The sequence below is a fragment of the Myotis yumanensis genome, unplaced genomic scaffold (assembly GCF_028538775.1).
Source record: "Myotis yumanensis isolate MYYU_CA2020_CCGP unplaced genomic scaffold, mMyoYum1.0.hap1 SCAF_10, whole genome shotgun sequence".
Taxonomy (NCBI): domain Eukaryota; kingdom Metazoa; phylum Chordata; class Mammalia; order Chiroptera; family Vespertilionidae; genus Myotis; species Myotis yumanensis.
Genome location: NW_027223761.1, coordinates 70,136,642 through 70,155,978, shown reverse-complemented (window position 1 = coordinate 70,155,978; position 19,337 = coordinate 70,136,642). Strand labels below are relative to the sequence as shown.

The 19,337-nt window shown below is 37.4% G+C and overlaps 1 protein-coding gene across 4 annotated transcripts in view; it reads left to right on the top strand.

Annotated features, from left to right (window-relative positions):
• The window catches only part of ZC3H12C (zinc finger CCCH-type containing 12C), a 67,075-nt gene that overhangs the window by 8,846 nt on the left and 38,892 nt on the right, over positions 1-19,337 (top strand). The window contains exon 2 of one of the 4 annotated variants that reach the window (XM_070425961.1): positions 2,914-2,982. The exons of 1 other annotated variant lie outside the window; for it this stretch is intronic. The gene's annotated coding sequence lies outside the window, so the exon portion shown is untranslated. Of the gene's footprint in view, positions 1-2,785; positions 2,983-16,711; positions 16,819-19,337 lie in introns of those variants that run through there. 2 more of the 4 variants (XM_070425960.1, XM_070425962.1) reach the window with 2 other exon arrangements.

The following is a 19,337-nucleotide window of genomic DNA, read 5'->3' as shown; positions in this document are numbered from 1 at the left end:
TATAAGAAAAATGTCACAAAATTAATTTTGTGATTTGAGTTGAAGTAGGAAATTTGAGGGCTGGCCTCGGTGGCAGGGAAGCAGGAGCCAGGTTGGCAGCTGTGGCTTAGCTTGGAGACCCTCCAGTGGTGTGATAGCACCTGAGTGCAGACAAGGCAGGTGGAGAAAGCACGTGGAACTCCTGAGTGACAGCCAGAAGCCAAACTGCTTGCAGTTTGGCAAGCAGCGGGCTATCAGGTGCTGAGTCTTGGGCCTGATCATTCCTCAGAATAACAGATGGGTCGTAAATGTTTATTTCCTACTTTGATAGCAAATGAGTACTTAAGTTTCATGTGCATTTTAATTGGGTACTTATTTGATGATGAACACTTCAAATAGGCAGGACAGTTCAGCATGGATTTACATTTGGCCAAAGTTTTGAAATAATTTTCTTCTCACTGTGTATAGCCTCTTATTCAACTTTTTGTATTATCTCTTTTTTTTTTTTTTTTAAATATATTTTATTGATTTTTTACAGAGAGGAAGGGAGAGAGATAGAGAGTCAGAAACATCGATGAGAGAGAAACATCGATCAGCTGCCTCCTACACATCTCCTACTGGGGATGTGCCCGCAACCCAGGTACATGCCCTTCACCAGAATCGAACCTGGGACCTTTCAGTCCGCAGGCCGACGCTCTATCCACTGAGCCAAACTGGTTTCGGCTGTATTATCTCTTTAAAAGATAATAAGAGCCCTGACTGGTGTGCTCAGTAGTTAGAGCATCGGGCTGCTTACCCGAAGGATCGTGTGTTTGATTCCTGGTCAAGGGCACATACAGTGGGGCCTTGACTTACGGGTGTCTCGACTAACGAGTTTTTTGAGATACCAGCTGTCTCTCAGCCGATTTTTTGCATTGAGTTGATAGAGTAATTTGAGTTAAGGAGCTCTTCACGAGCTCGGTCTCGGAACGAATTAAACTCGTAAGTCAAGGCCCCACTGTACCTCAGTTGGGGGTTCGACCAGTAGATGTCTTTCTCATATCAATGTCTCTCTCCTCTCTCCTTTTTTTGTTTCCCACTCTCCCTTATACTCTCTCTAAAAAAATCAACGCGGGGGGGGGGGGGGCGGGGATATATTATCCTTGGGTGAGGATTAACAACAGGAAAAAAAGATAACCAGAATTATATTATGAAATAAAATAACCATTTACTTCTTTTAGAAATAATGGTTCTGAAGACTAATTTGTTTAATTGCCAAATCTTTGCTTCCCACTAAAGTAACTTTTTGCTTAGCAAACCCACTGGGTTAAGAAATGGGGTAAGCTGATTCTATACTCCCTGTGCCTGCTTCTGCCCGTGCACATGGTCACCCACATATCAACACACACAAGTGAGGTGGAGGTCAGGTCAGGCATAAGGAAGGAGATCCAGGGACCAGAAGTACGCTGAGATTCTTATATTTAAGTCTCTATATCTAACCATTAAATGGTCATTTGGTTCAAGAAGCTATCCTTATAATATCAATCACACCTTCCTTCATACAGTAAACCCTCGGTTTTCAGACCTCAGTTTAACAGACTTCTGATTTAACCGACAAAATTTCCAGTCCATATGTCATATGTGAAAATTAACACCCTGTTAATTTTAAAAAGCTTTTAACCAAGATTTGCTTATAATCAAATTGATGGGGTTTTTTTGTTATGAATTCAGTTATTTTTAACAAATTTTAGCAAATAGGCCATATGTTGGAGAAAAAACTACTAATTTCACCGACATAAATAAAATTACATATCTACAACTATAGTCTACATATTTAAATTCCAGAGTCACAGCTCGTAAGCAGCGTTTGGGAAATGATTAGCACGTGATCACACGAGGCGAGGCGAGTAGTAATTGGTTCTGTTGTCACATGGCATGGGGTGACTTTCTGCGGCAGTTTTACCGCTGGTGGAAGTGGTTCTGACCTGCCCTGAGCCACGCCCCAACTGTGCGCATTTGTTTACTCGAGGGGACTGGTCAATGCACCCATTTACTGACCTATTCAGTGTAAATGTAAAATGACAGTAATACATATAGAAAGCTTTTCTGTGAGATTACACTTTTCATACATACTTAATTTTAATCGCACAAACATGTCTATATACGTAATAACAGGTAAACTAATCTGTCAATTTTTTAACATACGAATTTGGAAAACCTACTTTATTATATAACGGACTTTAGCTTTAATGGACACACCCTCGCTCGAATTAGTCCGTTATATCGAGGAACTGTACTTTAATGCTTAATAATTGCTTTAAGCTTACAAATATCCCAATACCCGCACTGATCTTTCATTTGGAGTTTTGACTTTTGGTGGGAGAGAGATTGGAAGGAGCAACAGGATGAGAGTATTTAGATTGCCAAATGGCAGCAGTGAGCCTCTGGGGATCTTAAGAGCTGGGGAAGAAGATTGCAGATGGGTTGGAAGAGGAGGTAGAAGCGTGACACCAGCTCACCTCCTGCTCTCTGAGGACTGGCAGGTCCTGCTAGGTGTCTTTCTCACCTTTCACTCTTCATTCCCAGGCAGTCCTGGCCCGTGGGTCCCCTAGAGGCTGGGAACGACTGGCAAGGCTGAGAGGGCAGACAGAGGAGCCCTTCCCTGCTTTCCTTCTGGTTTTCACCAAGTTATTATCCCTTTCGTTATTCTCATTCGTTCATTTAGTCATTCATAGATATGCATCACTTTTTCCTCTCCTGCCCCACTGAATCTGTTCTCCTGGTTTAAAGTTCTAACAGGGGGAAAAAGAGAAAATGAAAAACTTATCCTTCCCTATCACCCTCCAAACTGTCTTTCTATATCTTATTCCTTTCCTGTCACACTTATTACAAAAACACTTATACTACCATCTCTTTTTCAGCACACACTTACCAGGATTTTTTTTTCTTAATCAGGAGTTTTTAACCTGGATTCTGTGGTTCCCCTTTGCTATGGATATGAGTTTGGGCATTCTGTGATGCTGGGTGAGAAAAAATTTTTTATTATTATATTCATAATCTCTAAATGAAATTTAGCATTTTCCTTAATTATGAATGTAGGCAACAATCCCAATATTAATAACAGTATATATGACTTTGTTACCCACAGAAATCATAAACATTTCTCTGTCATGTTATAGTTGAAATAAATATTTTGAGTATCTTTCACTTTTAACTGCAAAATCATTGTAGTGATTAGATCTGCTGCTATATCTTATTTCAATGTGTTAATGTAAAGGCATCTATTTCAGTATACCACAATTTTATATATTTTGATAACTGTATTTTAATATAATGGGTTTCTTTGTAATAAAATTCTGTTTTTTAATTTATTTAAAAGCATTACTTTGAATTTTTTTAACAGTTGTTTAAGGGAGACTTCATTAGACTAAGAAAGTGATCAATAACACAAAAACATAGTTAAGCCTTACCAGTTTTGCTCAGTGCATAGAACCTCAGCCTACAGACCCAATGGCCCCAGGTTCGATTCCAGTCAAGGGCATGTACCTTGGTTGCAGGCTTCTCCCCGGCCTGGGTCCTGGTCGGGGCTCTTGCAGGAGGCAACCAAACAATGTGTTTCTCTCACATCGATATTTCTCTGTCTTTCACTCTCTCTAAAAATCAATGGAAAAATATCCTTTGGTGAGGGTTTAAAAAAAAATACATGGTTAAGAATAGCTGTCTGTTCATTCCACAGAAATAGCTCCCTCAATATCCTCAGTCATTCTGCAGTATATTTATATCATTTGATGCCATCAATTTTTTTTATTACTTCCTCCTCTTCTGTCTTTAGTATTAAATCATTTCTGGGGTAGTTCAGTTGGGAAGAGCGTCGTCCCAGTTCACCAAGATTGTGGGTTCAATCCCTGGTCACGGCACATACAAGAATCAACCAATGAATGTATAAATAAGGGGACAGCAAATCCAATCATTTCTGGACCCCTTGGCTCTATCTTAGAAAACATCTCATATTTGTTTCTCTTTTTTTCCATCATTTCCTGGAACCAAAGTTGAAACTCTAATATAGCATTCAAGACTTCCCATAAACTGGCCACTTTCTAGCCTCTCTTACACATAATCTATATACTTTATCATCTCTCACATCGCTGGGCCTTTGATTTTGTTGTTCGCTGACCAAAAATCTGTCTTTCCCCACTCCCCTCCTCCCCCCTGCACAGACACGCACACCATAGTGTATATAGGAATGTGTCGTCATCATCATTCAGTCCTTAGCTTACATGTCACCTCTCAGGACCTTCTCAAATCTGAGCCGCTGTCTTTGTCTCTCATACCCGACATATCACTATTAATAGCATTAATTTTGACATACCCTATGGTACATGGACATTCCTTTATCTGGTTTCCCTAGTATAAATTTTATATTCCTTAGGATAGCAACTGTATTTATGTTTATCACGCATCTTCTCCACTTAGCATTATCCCTTTCTCTTAATAAGCATTCAAATAAATGTTTTTGAACGAATACATGAATTCATTGAAAACTAGTTTAACCTCTCATTTATTCTGATTGAGTAATCCTGAACCATTCTGCGATGTTCCTGCCTTTCATCAGAATATTACTTATTAAATGTATTAGTTGTAAACAATTTTAAAATAAAATTTGATCAACTAGCTAACATCTATAAAAATGCCCTAAGAAGTAAGATACTCTGTACTTAAATATTACTATCAATAAATTCCTCAGCCATTAAAATCTTAACAAAATAATTTTTTAACAATTATTTAAGGGAGATAATTATTATGGAGTTAATTTTTCAATAGTTAATAGCTTATAGATCTTAGAAGAAAAAGCTAACTCTGAAAAGTGTTCAGTTTATTATTTTAGGATAATCTGTGGCTAAAAATGAAAAGATTATTGAGGTGGGAAGAGATGGCTGCTCTTTGTCTACAGCCATTTATTTTTAAGTAATTTCTCATAACCCACCACTTATAATCAGGGGTGGGGAAGGTCCGGCTTGCAGGCCGTATCATTTGGCCTGCCCCTGCCAAGGCAAACGCAGACAGGACTCGAAATTCAAATCTAGGAGCTTTTTTTCGTAACAACATAATTTTTAAGTTGATAATTTTGTATGGCCCGTGAATGATGTTTTAAATATCCTAATGGCCCTTGGCAGAAAAAAGATTCCCCGCCCCTGAAAACTGAAAGAAATGTTTTCCACAAGAAACTCTGTTTCCTCTCAGGTGCCTGTTATATTTTCTTCTATTTATACTTCCATTTTCTCCCTCATCCCTTCACTCCTGCCCACCATCAAATTAGTGTGTTTTTTTCCTAAGCCATTGGTTTCCAACCATTTTTATACTTGTGTTCCTTACAAAGCTTTCTAGCATCTTCTAATTAACCTCACTAGCTAAAGTATTTCATGACACTTAACTCATCAGTTTTTCTTACAAAAAAGGATAGGTATGTTTAGCTTTTCCAAACTAAATGTTATCCCCTTTCCCTCTGAGAGACATTATTCTAAATCATTTATTTAACAAAATTCACATGGTTAAGGTCATGAACAAAGACAGCATAGGGCACTTGAACTCCAGGTCATTTGATATTTTGATTCTGTGAACATGTGGTAAGAAGAGCTAATGGCACATGGGACACAATTGTATCCTTTGCCTGCATGATAGTCTGTTTTGGGGGTTTTTTTTGTTTGTTTGTTTATTTTGGGTTTTTTGCACAATCTTTCCCATCTATCTATATATATAAAAGGTTAGTATGCAAAATGTCCCCATGGAAGTTGGACCGGGAATTCTATCGCTCACTATGACATGTGCTGACTTCCAGGAGGGTGGCGTGGAATGAAGGAAGGCCCCAGCCAGCAGCTGGGGAAGGGAGGTGCCGATCGGCCCTGATTGCTGGCCAGGCGTAAGGATCCTACCCGTGCATGAATCGTGAATTTTGTGCACTAGGCCTCTAGTTTAATAATAAAGAGAAAACTTTTAGAATTAAGTTAATGAGAACATAAAATAAAAAAAATGAGGTATGTTTTTTTGTTTTTGTTTTTCAATTGCACTTTTAGTGTAAACTTCTTAAACACTTAATATTTACCAAATGCCAAGCCCTGTTCTGAATTATTATGCATATAATTCATTTAATTTTCATAATAACCCTATGCTGTTGGTGGTGTTGTTATCTCCATTTCATATTTGAAGAAACTGAGACACAGAGCAGTTAAATAACGTATCCAGGTTAGCTGGGGGGAGGGATGCGTGGTATAGTGTTAGTTCTTATATCCTTAAGTTATGAGATTTCCTTCTTCTCTTCCTGTTGTCTGTGAGCCACATGCTGGAATAAACTCTGCCCTGACATTTATACGAAGGGTTCAGGGACACGTTTCAGAATAGCAGTAAATCAGAAATAGTGGTGCCTGTGTGGGAACACGTGGCCCAATCTAGCCTAGTTCCCTTTGGTACTCTGGGCAGTTGGTTTGCCATTGAGAAAAAGTTTGGATGAATACCATACCACTATTCTAATGTCAGCAAAACAGTGGTGCCCAAATGTGTCAAAGCAAGTAAGAGAAAATGACAATCTAGTCTTATGATTATGGATATAAAAAGTTTTAGGGGAATATCAGTATATATAATCCTTCCCAAATGTAATCATGTTTCTATATTAGGCAGTCTATTAATATACTTGACAGTATTAATAAGTCAAACAAATAATTATCATATATCATTTTAATGAAATTCACATTTCAGATTTTTTTCTTAAATCTTTCTGAAGGAGGAAAATATATTTCTGTAAATGATTTGTAAAGGCTATATACAGTGTTATATATATATATATATATATACACACAGTATATATGTATATAAACATTATTTCATGTAGCTAACACTGAGTGCTTAGTATATGCCTGCCACTGACCCAAGTGTTTCACATTGATTATCTCATTAAATTTTAAAACAACCATATTACATATTTTTTACAGTTGAGGAAACTGAGGCAAGGGGAGGTAAATTTGTCCACGGTGATGTGTGTGTGTGTGTGTGTGTGTATGTTGTATATCTGTGTGTGTACAACCTAACCAGCAATCAATATAATGCTTAATAATAAAACACTAGAGGCATTCCCATTAACATCAGGAACAACACAAAATAACCAGTGTTATTTAATATTACAATGTATGGCACAAGAGATGCAAACATTGATAAGGAAGAGGCAATCTGATGATTTTGTTTTGTGCCTGGGAAACCCAAGAGCCTCAGTGAAACAGTAGCAGAAACATTAGGGGTTGTAGTGATAAATCCTGGCCAAAAATCTTTGGATGGGTTAGAAAAGGAGGCAAAAGAGTGACACCAGTGAACTGAAATACCGAATTCACTGAAGTTTGTACAAGAATGAGAATGGGAATAATTTTTTTAGATACCAACAATAACCAGATAGAAAATACAACGGGGAAAGAAAAACCCTCCATTCACAGCAGCAAGAACAAAAGCAAAATGTTTTTAATATAAGTTTAATAAGAAATTCATAAGTCCCCATTAAGAAATCTAGATAACTGTATTGAAAGATAGAGAAAATGTCAATAAATTGTTCTTGATTAATATATCAGCAGTGCAGGTATTTACTACAGTGCAGTCCCTGTCAAACTCCCAGTAGCTTTTTGGTTAAAACTTGTCAAAACAATTCTAAAGTACTTGAAAGCATGTACATACACAAACATCCACGGTAATATAAAAATGAGAAAAAATAATGATAGAATATTTGCACATGCAAGGTACCCAATATATTATAAATCTACAGTTATTAATATACAGTGTTGGCACAGAAATAGGTAAAGATCGATGTAACACAATTGGAAGTGTGGAAGTAGGTCAAGCTTATTAGACATTAGTATAAAATAGGGTGATATCACTCCATCTGCTCAAAGCCCTCCAAAGGTTTCCCATCTCAGAATAAAAGCCAAGTTTGACCTATGACCTTGCTACTCAAAGTAGAGTCTATGGACCAATATAGCAACAGCATCAACGGTGATCTTGTTAAATGCGTTAATCTCAGACCCCACCCCAGTCTTCCTGAGTCAGAAACTTCAAGGTCCTCAGATCTTCAGATGCCATGTAAAGTTTGGGAAGCATTGCCCTTCAGAGTTCTACGTGTCCTGGCTTCTCGTGACCTTATCTTTCTGACTCATCCCCTTGCTCACTTCCTGCCAGTCATACTGGCCACCTTGCTGATCCATGAACACTCTCATTCAGGGGTTTGTACTTAATCCTCCCTCTTCCTGTTATATACTTCCTTTCACTTCATCTAGGCATCTGCACAAATATTGCCTTACCAGGGTAGAGTTCCATGATTCAAAGATTCTTTAGCATTGACCATCACCTGATATATTTTATTGTTTATATTCTCTCCCTCTCCCCCACCCCACCCCACCTTACACCGAAAGCTTGGTGAGGGAAGGACACTTGCTTTGTTCTTGCTGTAGTCCCAGTGCAAGGCCCTAGGAGGGTCCCAGTTGCCGAATAAAACTGGTATTAAAAATTGCAGGTAAGATCTCTATGAGTTCTGAATAGGGAAAAATTGCAGCCGATTCTTGTTTTCATTGTAGTTCTGTTCTGTAAAGTTGCTACAAATACTGAACCATTGCTCCTACAGGAAACACAGGATTTAGCCTCAGGTCAAAACATTTCCATGGACCAATCAGTACATAACCTTGTACATGTATTGCTGTTGAAAGACACCTTATTTAATATATTCTGTTGATTCATTAACATTGAACTCACAACCAACAGCACTGTAACTTATGTCTTAAAAAAGCTTACCTAATACATAGTTTCTCCTTAAGGCACTTCACAGCATTCTTGCACTTAATAGATAGTACTTGAGCACTTGGGAGCATTTAAACAGCAAATTCACCCACAAAGAGCACAAAAATGCAAAAAGTTAGCACTAAATAATCCTTTTTAAGACACGTGTTTACAGTAGGAGAGCTGAAAGAAGAAGGGGAAGTGTCACTTTGTTCAGCCTCAGTGGGAATGTTGTGTGTCTTGGGCAAGTCACATTTTCTGCCTCTCTGTGCAGACATGTCTGTAGAAAGACTCCAAAGCACCGTGAGTATTAATTTTGTGGTTACAAATTTTACTAAGTAGGCAAATTTGCAAATACAGAATCTGAATAATGAGAACCAACCATACATTCTTCCAATAAATATTTATTATGTTTCTATTATGTGTCATGCTCCCAGAATTATTCACCACTCAAAGATTTATCAGTCTGTCGGTCACAGCCCCTCTGCTAGGGGCTGGACCTCCGTGGATGCCAGGAATTGGAAGAAAACATGAGTAGCCACAAGGCATCTAGGAGAGACTTTATTCCAGTCTAAGTAGTCATTGCACATACAGTAGTCCTTGCTAACACGGCAGCAAACACAGGAGCTACTAGACAAAGTAGTTCTTCAAAGTACCCTCCACAAAGCAGCCGCTCACCAGCTGGTCAGCAACACATTTTTATACTAACTCAAATGAAAGAGGCTTCTTGTCACATAGTGACACCAGCGTGTGGGTTATAGAAAGGTATGCCTTCACAGTGCGTACAGTAGAACTGTGCTATTGCCGTTGCACATGCGTATGGCACATGGGCCTTGAACATCTGGCGTAGTCTGGTCAGGGTCCCCACAAGGTCCTAACCATGTCAGGCCTTGTGCAAAACTTAGATAATCCAAAGGTAAGTTGAAAAGTGTTCCAGGAAAGTTTTCATGGCAAAGTTGGGTGTTTAGCTGAGTCTTCAATGATAATGGGTAGGATTCTAACAAGTGAAGCTGTGGAGAAAGGTATTTTAAAAGAAAGAAACTCTAAGTCAGTGTTCTTAAACTTGGCTACACATTAGAATCACTGGAGTATGGCAGGCTTCACTTAGATAAAAAAATAAATAAATAAACCTCTAGGAATGGAACTCTGGAATCCAAATATTGTATTTTCAACCTCCCCTGATGATTCCAATATGTAAGCAAATTGAGAGAACCACTGCTTTAAATACTCGGGTCTGGCTGGAGGTAGGTTATATAAAGTAAGTAAAGAACAAATCTGAAGAAGAGATTTTGGCCCCGAATTGAAGTGCCATCATTTATTTAGCACATATTTATTAAGTGCCTGTGTGTGCCAGGCACTCTGCTGGGCTCGGCAGATAAATCAGAAAGCAAAACACAGGAGTTAACAAACAAATCACATTGGCAGCTGTTCAGGATGATTCATATTCTAGATTTAACTAATTATAGTAGATGATGAGTCCTACTTAGAAGGAATCTTGTACTAAATGCTCAGAATAATAAATTTTTTAAATATTTTTTATTGATTTCAGAGAGGAAGGGAGAGGGAGAGATAGATAGAAACATCAATAATGAGAGAGAATCATTGATCGGCTGCCCCCTACACACTCTACTGGGGATCGAGTCCAAAACCCAGACATGTGCCCTGACTAGGAATCAAACTGTGACCTCCTGGTTCATAGGTCCATGCTCAACCACGGAGCCACACTGGCCAGGCCAGAATAACAAATTTAATGTCTGAATTATTACCTCTCTTTCTAGTATGAATGGAACACTATGAAGAAAAAAAAATTTCATAAACTTTTGTGCTAATTTCACTGAGCATTTCTTCTAACAAGTGTTCTTTATGTCAGCCTCTCCGTGTTTTCCAGTGTCTTGCACACCAGGACAGTTGTCTAAAATCAGTAGTGTGCAGTGATTTAAAATCAGTAATATGAGGGCCATTGGAAGTATTAACTCAAGCATTTTGTTTTTCCATCTTATAAGAATTGGTATATAAGGAACTATTTTGTGACTTGATCATTAATAAGGATTCATATTTAGATCAAATTTATAATGAACAGAACTTTTATTGGGTGATAGAAGGTTTGCAGTTCCTTTTGTATTATTTGTTGTATAGCATGCTTTATGTTTTCCTGAGTTCCTTTCCATTTAATATTCACATGCTACTATTATGCTCTCTTCTTGACCATTAGCAAGAACAGACAGACCTAATGAGAGGGCCCTGTTTTAGTTCTACCTAGTGCAACTATTCTTTATAGCCTAAGTCTGTCCATTTCACTTTAGCAATGCTTTTGGTCAAGCAGCTTTGAGTTAGTTTGCTAAGCAGAATTATTTAATATTTAAAGAACAAGACATGCACCACCCTCAGCTTGCATGATGCACAGCCTGAAGGTGTGATGTGCAGATATCAGCACAACCGGGCAGAAAGTGAGGAATGTCATAGGGGAAGATTAAGTGCCGTGGCTCAGAAGAGAGGAGTTCTGACTAGGCTTTGATGATGATGATGTAAATACTGTCATTACCAGTCGAGATAAAGTGTCATTTAACTACCACTCAGTTGTGATATAATTCTGAGAATGTCTTGTATATGTTTTATATAAAATTACATATTTTGGGTCCGTTTTTCCTCAGAGTTTCAGTTGTACTTAACATAACTGTGTTTGTTAACATGGATAATATCATGTGCTTTCTACTTCTTGTAAAATCATGTATGCCTTTTTTTCTCAGGAATTGTCTCTCCACTATTTCCTCATATATTAGCTGTTTAGCATCCTATTACACCAGCGTTTCAGATGTGATTTGTATCCACTGACCTTTTCTAAGATTCCTTGTTCCTTGAGTATTTACAGGTTTTATAGGAATTTAAGATAATCTGTTTAAAGACATGTTTAGTGAATTTTTTAAAATACTGAATGGAAAGCTAATCACTGGGAAATATTTGAAGTCTAAGAATATGGGTTATATTGTCACTTAAAAATGACTATAGAAAAGTTCCTTTGTTTTTAGACCACTGGGAAGAAATGCAGTTTTTGTGGATTTATTTAGTATATGTCTCTGAACCCTAAAGATAGTTGAGGGTTGTCTGCTCTTAGTGATAGGACACTGAAAGATTTTTTTAAATCAAACCCTAAGAATTTTTATTTTGAGGAACATTATCTTCTTTCTTTATTACAGAAATTTGTTTTTCTTAACTTCATATGTATTTTAAAAGTAGTCTTGCCGTAACCGGTTTGGCTCAGTGGATAGAGCGTCGGCCTGTGGACTGAAAGGTCCCAGGTTCGATTCCGGTCAAGGGCATGTACCTTGGTTGCGGGCACATCCCCAGTAGGGAGTGTGCAGGAGGCAACTGATCGATGTTTCTCTCTCATCGATGTTTCTAAATCTCTATCCCTCTCCCTTCCTCTCTGTGAAAAATCAATAAAATATATATATATTTTTTAAAAGTAGTCTTATCAGAGTTCATGTATCTGAATCTTTTTATCACTTTTTTTCCTAAATAGTTCTTTATAACAAAACTTTTTATTGTTGAATATTGTTTGAGTGGGTCTTTTTCCTGCCGTAGGTTTGAACCCATTGAGAAATAGATAAAGGAGCCAAGCAGATAGACATCAAAATTGCAGGTCTTTTTCTGATGAAACTATTGTAGACCATGACTTAAGATCACAGCATAAAGAGCTTAGTTACATTGAACCTCCAAGTTAGAAAGATTTAACCACTCCACCTCAGGCAGTGCTGGAGAGCAAAGCAACCGTGCACTTACTCTGCACCTGGGCAGACCCCAATGAGAAGTATGTGAGTAAGAGGTGGGCTTTGCTCTCACAGCTCCCCTTCCCAGACTTTCCCATCAGATCAGTCATCCTAGGTGAGGAGGCAGAGGCCGAATGTTACTCCAATAGACACCACTCTGGGTGGGAAGTGGAAGCCAGCGAAGGAGACTGTGTGAAAAGCTCTCTATCATCGAGAGGGTTGGCTCACAGCGGCCTGGAATGGCGCAGGCAGCCCCAATGGCAGAACCAGGGCTACCAAGCATTGCAAACAGATGAGGGCTCTTTGATAAGCTCACCTGGTCACAAAAGAGGGACAAAACCTAGCAGGGGAGCGATTTGTTTCTGTGAAGGCCTGCATTCCTGTTGGCAGAAACCTGTTGTTTTACTGGTCTTGTTTTTCACTCCGATGCCTTCTAGATGTCAGCATATTGCTGCACGTCGGTTTTTTCTGTGTGGATTATGGGTGAGTTAATGGCTTTGCCCTCAAGAAGGTTCCAGCCCGATTCATCAGTAAGTGCTAATATTGTGCAGTATGGACTCTTCATGTTACAGGAGTTGGGCATCAATAAAAACTGAACTAGTCCAAGAAGGTTTAATGGGAAAATAAACCCTGAGCTGGGCTTAGAACGGCAGAGGTGATCTGTGTGGGTGGTGAGGCAGTGCTAGGGAACACACAGGGTGACTTCACCTATGCTACCTTCCCCTTCAGTGAAATGGGAGGTAGACGGTCACAGGGCCAGGAGAGGCCCAGGTTATAGAAAGAACCTTAACAGCCAAGCAGAGAATCAGACTCATGGTTTGCTACTGAGACTTGTTTTTAAGCATGAGAGTGGTTGGTGTCAATGAAAGTTACTTTGGCAGGGATCTAGGGGCTACTCAAGGAAGAGGTAACTTAAGAAGCAAAAGTAAGCAAGGCCTGAAGAAAATAAAATATATTAAAGCTGTCATGGTCCATCCGACTTCCTAAATAGAGTAACCTAGAGATTAGAGTTGGTGCCTGATTGATTGTGCGCCATTCTTTTACATCCTGTGTATAAAAGTAGGGTTTTGGCTGGGTGTTTGTAACTCAAAAATAAGTTTTAACCTTTTAATTTTTTGGAGGACAATTGATAAAACTTGATATAATAATCTTCTATACTCTATAGTGTTATTGTTAGACTTGAAAGAAATTGTACTAGTATATTAAAGGGGAACAAACCCGCATTAGGAGGCAGGTACCAGGAAGATGGCTTGAATCACTGACTGAGAATGGATTCCAAACATTAGCATCAAAGCTCAGAAGTTTCACTGTCAGACTTCAGCAAGCCTACAAGGTCTTGTCATATAGTTGAAGTTTCAGATGTTAGACACTACCTTGTTTTCTTGTTTCTTCTGTGAAACTGCACAGTCATTTACTGCGGTGACCAGGCTGAGCCAGCAGCTGTTTGTACTGGCTCTGCGGTGGAAAGTGGACTAGGGAAGTGTGACTAAGAGAGACAGACCAGGGCCATCTTGTCTTTTCACCTACAGATGTTGTAATGTGCTTAACATTATCCAGTCCTAGCAGCACAGATAGTCTAAATACCACGGCAGGGTCTGATTAGCTTTTTCAGATCGCCGCCTTTATTTGCTGTTGGCGAAAAAGCTTAATCAGTGCTGGAGATCAGGCTGCCTGCTGAGCTCTTCCTTCTTCTCTCATTCTTTGTGTTCACAGTAGCAGGAATTAGTGAGAGGATCCTCCTCCTCCTGAATTAAAGCTATAAAATAGTAACTATAGTAGCAAGGGATGAAGAGAAGAAAGAGAACCCAAGGGAAAGAAGGCTGTCTATTCATACTAAAGAGTTTCCTTTTTATACACAAAAGAAAAAGTTTTCAATCTGAATTCATAAATATTGACCGTAAACATTGATCTCTCCAGTCAGTGCATAGTTTCAGTTTTATTAGGTTTCAGTTTTAACTGCTTTGCATGAATATGTTATATTTTTCATTCTTATATTTTTAAAATCAAACTCAGTTTTACCAGAAGTACATATACTAAACCATATTAGTGGCCTTATTTATCTTTCTTCCCCCTTTCAGGGTTGATACTCATGAAATTGCAAAAAGAAGTAACAGCATACCACCAAAAAAGGAAATAAAAAAAGATGATTCTTATTTTCTTCACGTTTCATGTGCTTACCCAATATATAAAAACTAAATTCTGTGTAATCACTTTATAATTTGCAGTAAACTATAGAATATTAGAACTTATTTTGAGTGGGTCTATGAAATTAGACTGTGGACTTAACTACTGCAGAAGCATAACTGAAGCCCTTGGCAGAGAGAAAACAGTGGTTCTTGCTTTAAAAATTAGTTTGTCATTCAGAACCCAATAATCTCATTTAGTTAAAAAATATTTTCAGATTTTTAACTTTCCTGACATTTTTGAGATGGCATACCTTCAAGCTCTTTTGAGGAAAATATCTATAGACAAATGGTGAACTACTGTGTCATACTTTATATTTCCATTTTTTTTCTGGAAACAACAATAATTTCTAAGCCTTTAGTAGGCATAAAGAATGCTCTCAGTGAGATAACTGAAAATTTTAACCATATAGAGTACATCTTCCTCTTATTTTGTACAGAGAGAAGAGCTTATTTATACTTTGGTGGCACAATAAGGATATGGCCAAGAGTCCCAACCAATATGTTATTGTCCAAGTATTCACAAATGATCTTAATTATGAGTGGCCTCTGTATATGTGTGTGAAAGGAAAGATTGATTTTGACTGTTTGGGGGCTCTAACCAAATTTTGTGTCTTTAGAGTTCATGATTAAGTGTATAAGGGAAAAGCCGAGGTTCTGCATAAATCAGCCTGTGTCAGAAAATTGTAAGAGCAGCCTTTTGCCTTTGCTCTTTTAATTTGCACTGGAATGAAAAGGAGGTGCTCGAGTGTGTGCAGGTGCGTGTGCACACGCTGTATCACATAAGTAGGGAGCAGGACAGCCCCAGGTTTCCTTTTTCTGTGGTAGGGAAATCGTCTCACAACATCTGATGGTGTTTACATTTTTATTGAATTGTTTTCACCATCAGAGGCCACTCAAAATATGACTTATGCAGCCTCAGAAGCAAGTAGTCCCCAGCATTACAAATACTGCAGTCTGAAACTGACATAAATCAGGGATAGCAAGCTTCCTCACTGAGGGGGCTGGTTTTTGTAGACTTTTATATCCTTCAGAAATACCACAATATTTCTTCTTTATAAAGTTAACTATTTGCTGAACTGGAATCTGAATATTACATCTTACAAATTTTATTAAGTACAAATACTTTTAACAGGTTTAAAGGTTTTGTTTTCATTAGTATCCATCATAAAGTAATTTTACACTACCCTCTGACATACGTAAGGTGGGCTGTCCTGGTGATTTTAGGTTGAAGTTAGTTTTGTCTAAATTATGCATTTCAGATGAGTCATTTGGCACAAAGTTGCACAAAACTTGTTTTGACTTATTTGTACTTTAGTGAACTTACTTGATAAGATCAATTGTTTGTAAACCCTTAAACCTTTGTTTTTAAAATATTAGTGTCATCATCTCTTTTCCTCTTTTTATCGTCTTGCAACAAATTAACCAATACTTACCAATATTTTAGACCTCCCAGTATTTCCAGGGAAATAGTTTTATTATAATCTGTCTCATTTCACCAGTAACTCAGTTATTACAGCAAAGGGATTGCTGCCGTCGTTAATTGCTACTTTGACACACATCATTTTCTTTTCGTTCTCAAAAACAAAAAGCTATACTAAAGAATAGCCTCAACTTTTTGGAAACATGCAACTTTTACTCCTTTAAATGTAATTGGTTTCTTTGTTCCGTGCATTCTAAACAAGGAGGAAAAGCTGGTCTGCCCAAGCCAGGTGTTTCTTGTTGGCAGCCTGCTCCCTAATGACTGCTCTCAAAGAGCAGCTGCCTACTAGTCAGCTTTGTATGGCCTATTGTTGCCGCACACCCCTCCTTAATACACATGCTGCCCAGGGCAGACCCCCAGAGTGACATCAACTTGCTTATCTTAAAAACCTGGATGCAGGGTGCTGAGGTTGGCTTGCATCTGCCTGGCCAACTAATTGTGAGCTTTCTGGCCTATGATTGGCTGTTATTCCACTCGGTAGTAGGTTAAGCAAAGACATTGCCCGTCCATCTGTTCAACCATTCATTGTTTTTCTTGCCTGCCTGGAAGTCTGCAGCTAAAACTGTGTTAAGGAGTTGCTGCTGAAGCTGCTACAGAAGCCAGTGTCTTTGTATTTTCTGCTAACGTGAGTACCTATGCTACTTCCTGCCTTGGAAGTTAAACTTTAGTAAATATTCAAAGTATTAACTTGAACTCTGTAAAGGATAGAAAGCACCTCAAATGAAAGCCTACAACTTACTACATAGTGCCGAAATACCAGAAAATTGAGTTCTTTCTGTAAAATATGGAAGCGGATTTTTTTACATTTTTCTAATTCTGGAGTTTTATAATTACTGCTCCATGAGCATTTGCCAGGTGTTAGGCGTGGCATGTAATCATTTGGTACTTAAAGATAAGTTATAACATGTTCTGATATTTCCGTAAACAACAAATTTAGATTTTTATCTTGTCACAATCTTATGTTTCTTATTGTGTCATTGCCAGACCTAGGTGCTGTAAAATAATAGTAAGATCTGATAGATTTTTCCATTGCCTTAAAACCTAGCTTGGGGAGATGGGTCGATATTTCAAACAGCTTGTTTTAAATGTGATGATTAAGCATCCTGTTACTGTGTCAGAAGTTTCAGTATCCACATAGAATTACTAATTTCTTCTTCCCATCCTTTTCTTTCCTTGCCCTAGTTTCAGATATTAGATTGAAGATGTCATTTCAAGAACTATTGCTTTCAAGAGTTCTGTTATGGGGAAGGGGTGGGGGGAGACAAAGACTTTCCTCTCTCAGTTGGGAGAGAAAGAGAGAGCTTAAAGGGTTAAAAAGAGGTTTTCACTTCTACCACATGCCCTATTGTGTGAACATATGCATAAGACTATTGAAAGTTTTCAGAAGATGGGCAGGCCACCAGTTGCTGGTCTCCTGCAGTTCCAGTAGACATCTGTTGCCCTAGAGCATTAACCAATCTGTTCAAAGGGACATCCTTCCTTTGTTAGCTAGAGGGGCACAGACAACAGCACTCACTGAAATACAATGGTAATTAAATACACAGAGACTACAGCAGTAGGTATTTATTACATATTCATTATTTTATTTTTATTGTTCTCTTAGTATTATTTTTTGGATAACAACCAGAACCCACTTTATGGCTTTGTAACTTTACATTACAAACAAATACATTGATTTAACAAGTTTATGGTTTAATATTCCTGATTAATATGAGGCTCTTTAGACTACAAAACAGATTTTACATTTGATTTGAGAAGAAGATTTTAGGATTATCCAAATCATCTAATGAGAATTTTCAGAAAATTTCACTAAAGGCATCAACTTGCTAAGATAAAGTTTTGTTTTGTTTTGGCCATTAAAATATTAGTTATAGCTCTTCATCATCTACAAACTTATGAAAATTTTGTTTTTTTTCAACAAATAGTATTATTTGCTTTTTCACTTATTAGGCATTTAGCAAGAAAAATTGTTTTCATTTCCAATACAATTTCTGAAGGGAATCTATAGCTTTATAAGTATAGAAATCTGTTTTCAGACAATTATATTTTTGCCCAGTACTCCTTGTGTTCATGAGTATAGTATGTAAATGCCAGTTATAATGGATTCCTGATAGAAAGCTGAAAACTTAAGCCATATTTCTTGGATTGTTTTTTATAACTATCAGAGTATAAACTCTATGTTGCTGCTTAATGAACTGAGGAAAATTACCCTTTTTAATCAACTCTGAACAGCCAGCATTATGTTTACAGCATAAATAAAATTCAGAGTTGATTAAAGTTATTTATATATGCTTGCGCTTGAGTAAATACAAAACTTAAAAGTTAATAAATGGTGTAGAAATTAAGGAGAAAATATATTCTACCTTACATGTTATAACTTTTGTGACATTATTAGAGTCTTTGCTATCTTTTCTTTTTCAAAATTATATTGATCATTTTTAAGGCATTAAACAAAAAGATCATATACCATTCTTTATCGTAAGATTTCTTTTAATTGTAATTTTTACACATTACGAAGATTGACAAGTACTGCAGCATATGAAAATATTTTTATCAGATTTTAAATCTTAGCATTTCAGTTTTTATTGAAAGATTTCAAGATATTGCTAAATTCTTATTTTTTTTTAAGTGCCATATTAGGTTAGGGCAATCCTTTACTACCTTTACTAATTTCAAGTGAGTAAGGAAGCATTTTAGAGATTAAAGTCTAAAAAAACACACAAATCTTTACCATCCAGTTCAGTACAAATCAGATTATTTCAGATTTGTATTATGCAGAGAGAGTATATGTAGTTTATAGGGCTGGCAAATGAACTCAGTTGACCTTATTTGTATTATTTCATATTTAGTCTATTGATTTATAGATACTAAAAATGATATAACTGTTTAATTTAAGATGATATTGAATAACTGTCTCTGAAGTAACCAATGAAGAGAGGCCTGTCAGTGTGAAAAAAAGTTAAAAACAAATCTTTTAAAAGAAAAATTATTTTGCAACAAAACCAAATGTGTTTTTTTTAAGTAGGTTAAATCAAGCTTACATTTATCCTTAATATTAAAAATCATATTTGCCCACCTGGCCTACGTGGCTCAGTGGTAGAGCATCAACCTATGAACCAAGATGTCACAGTTCAATTCCTGGTT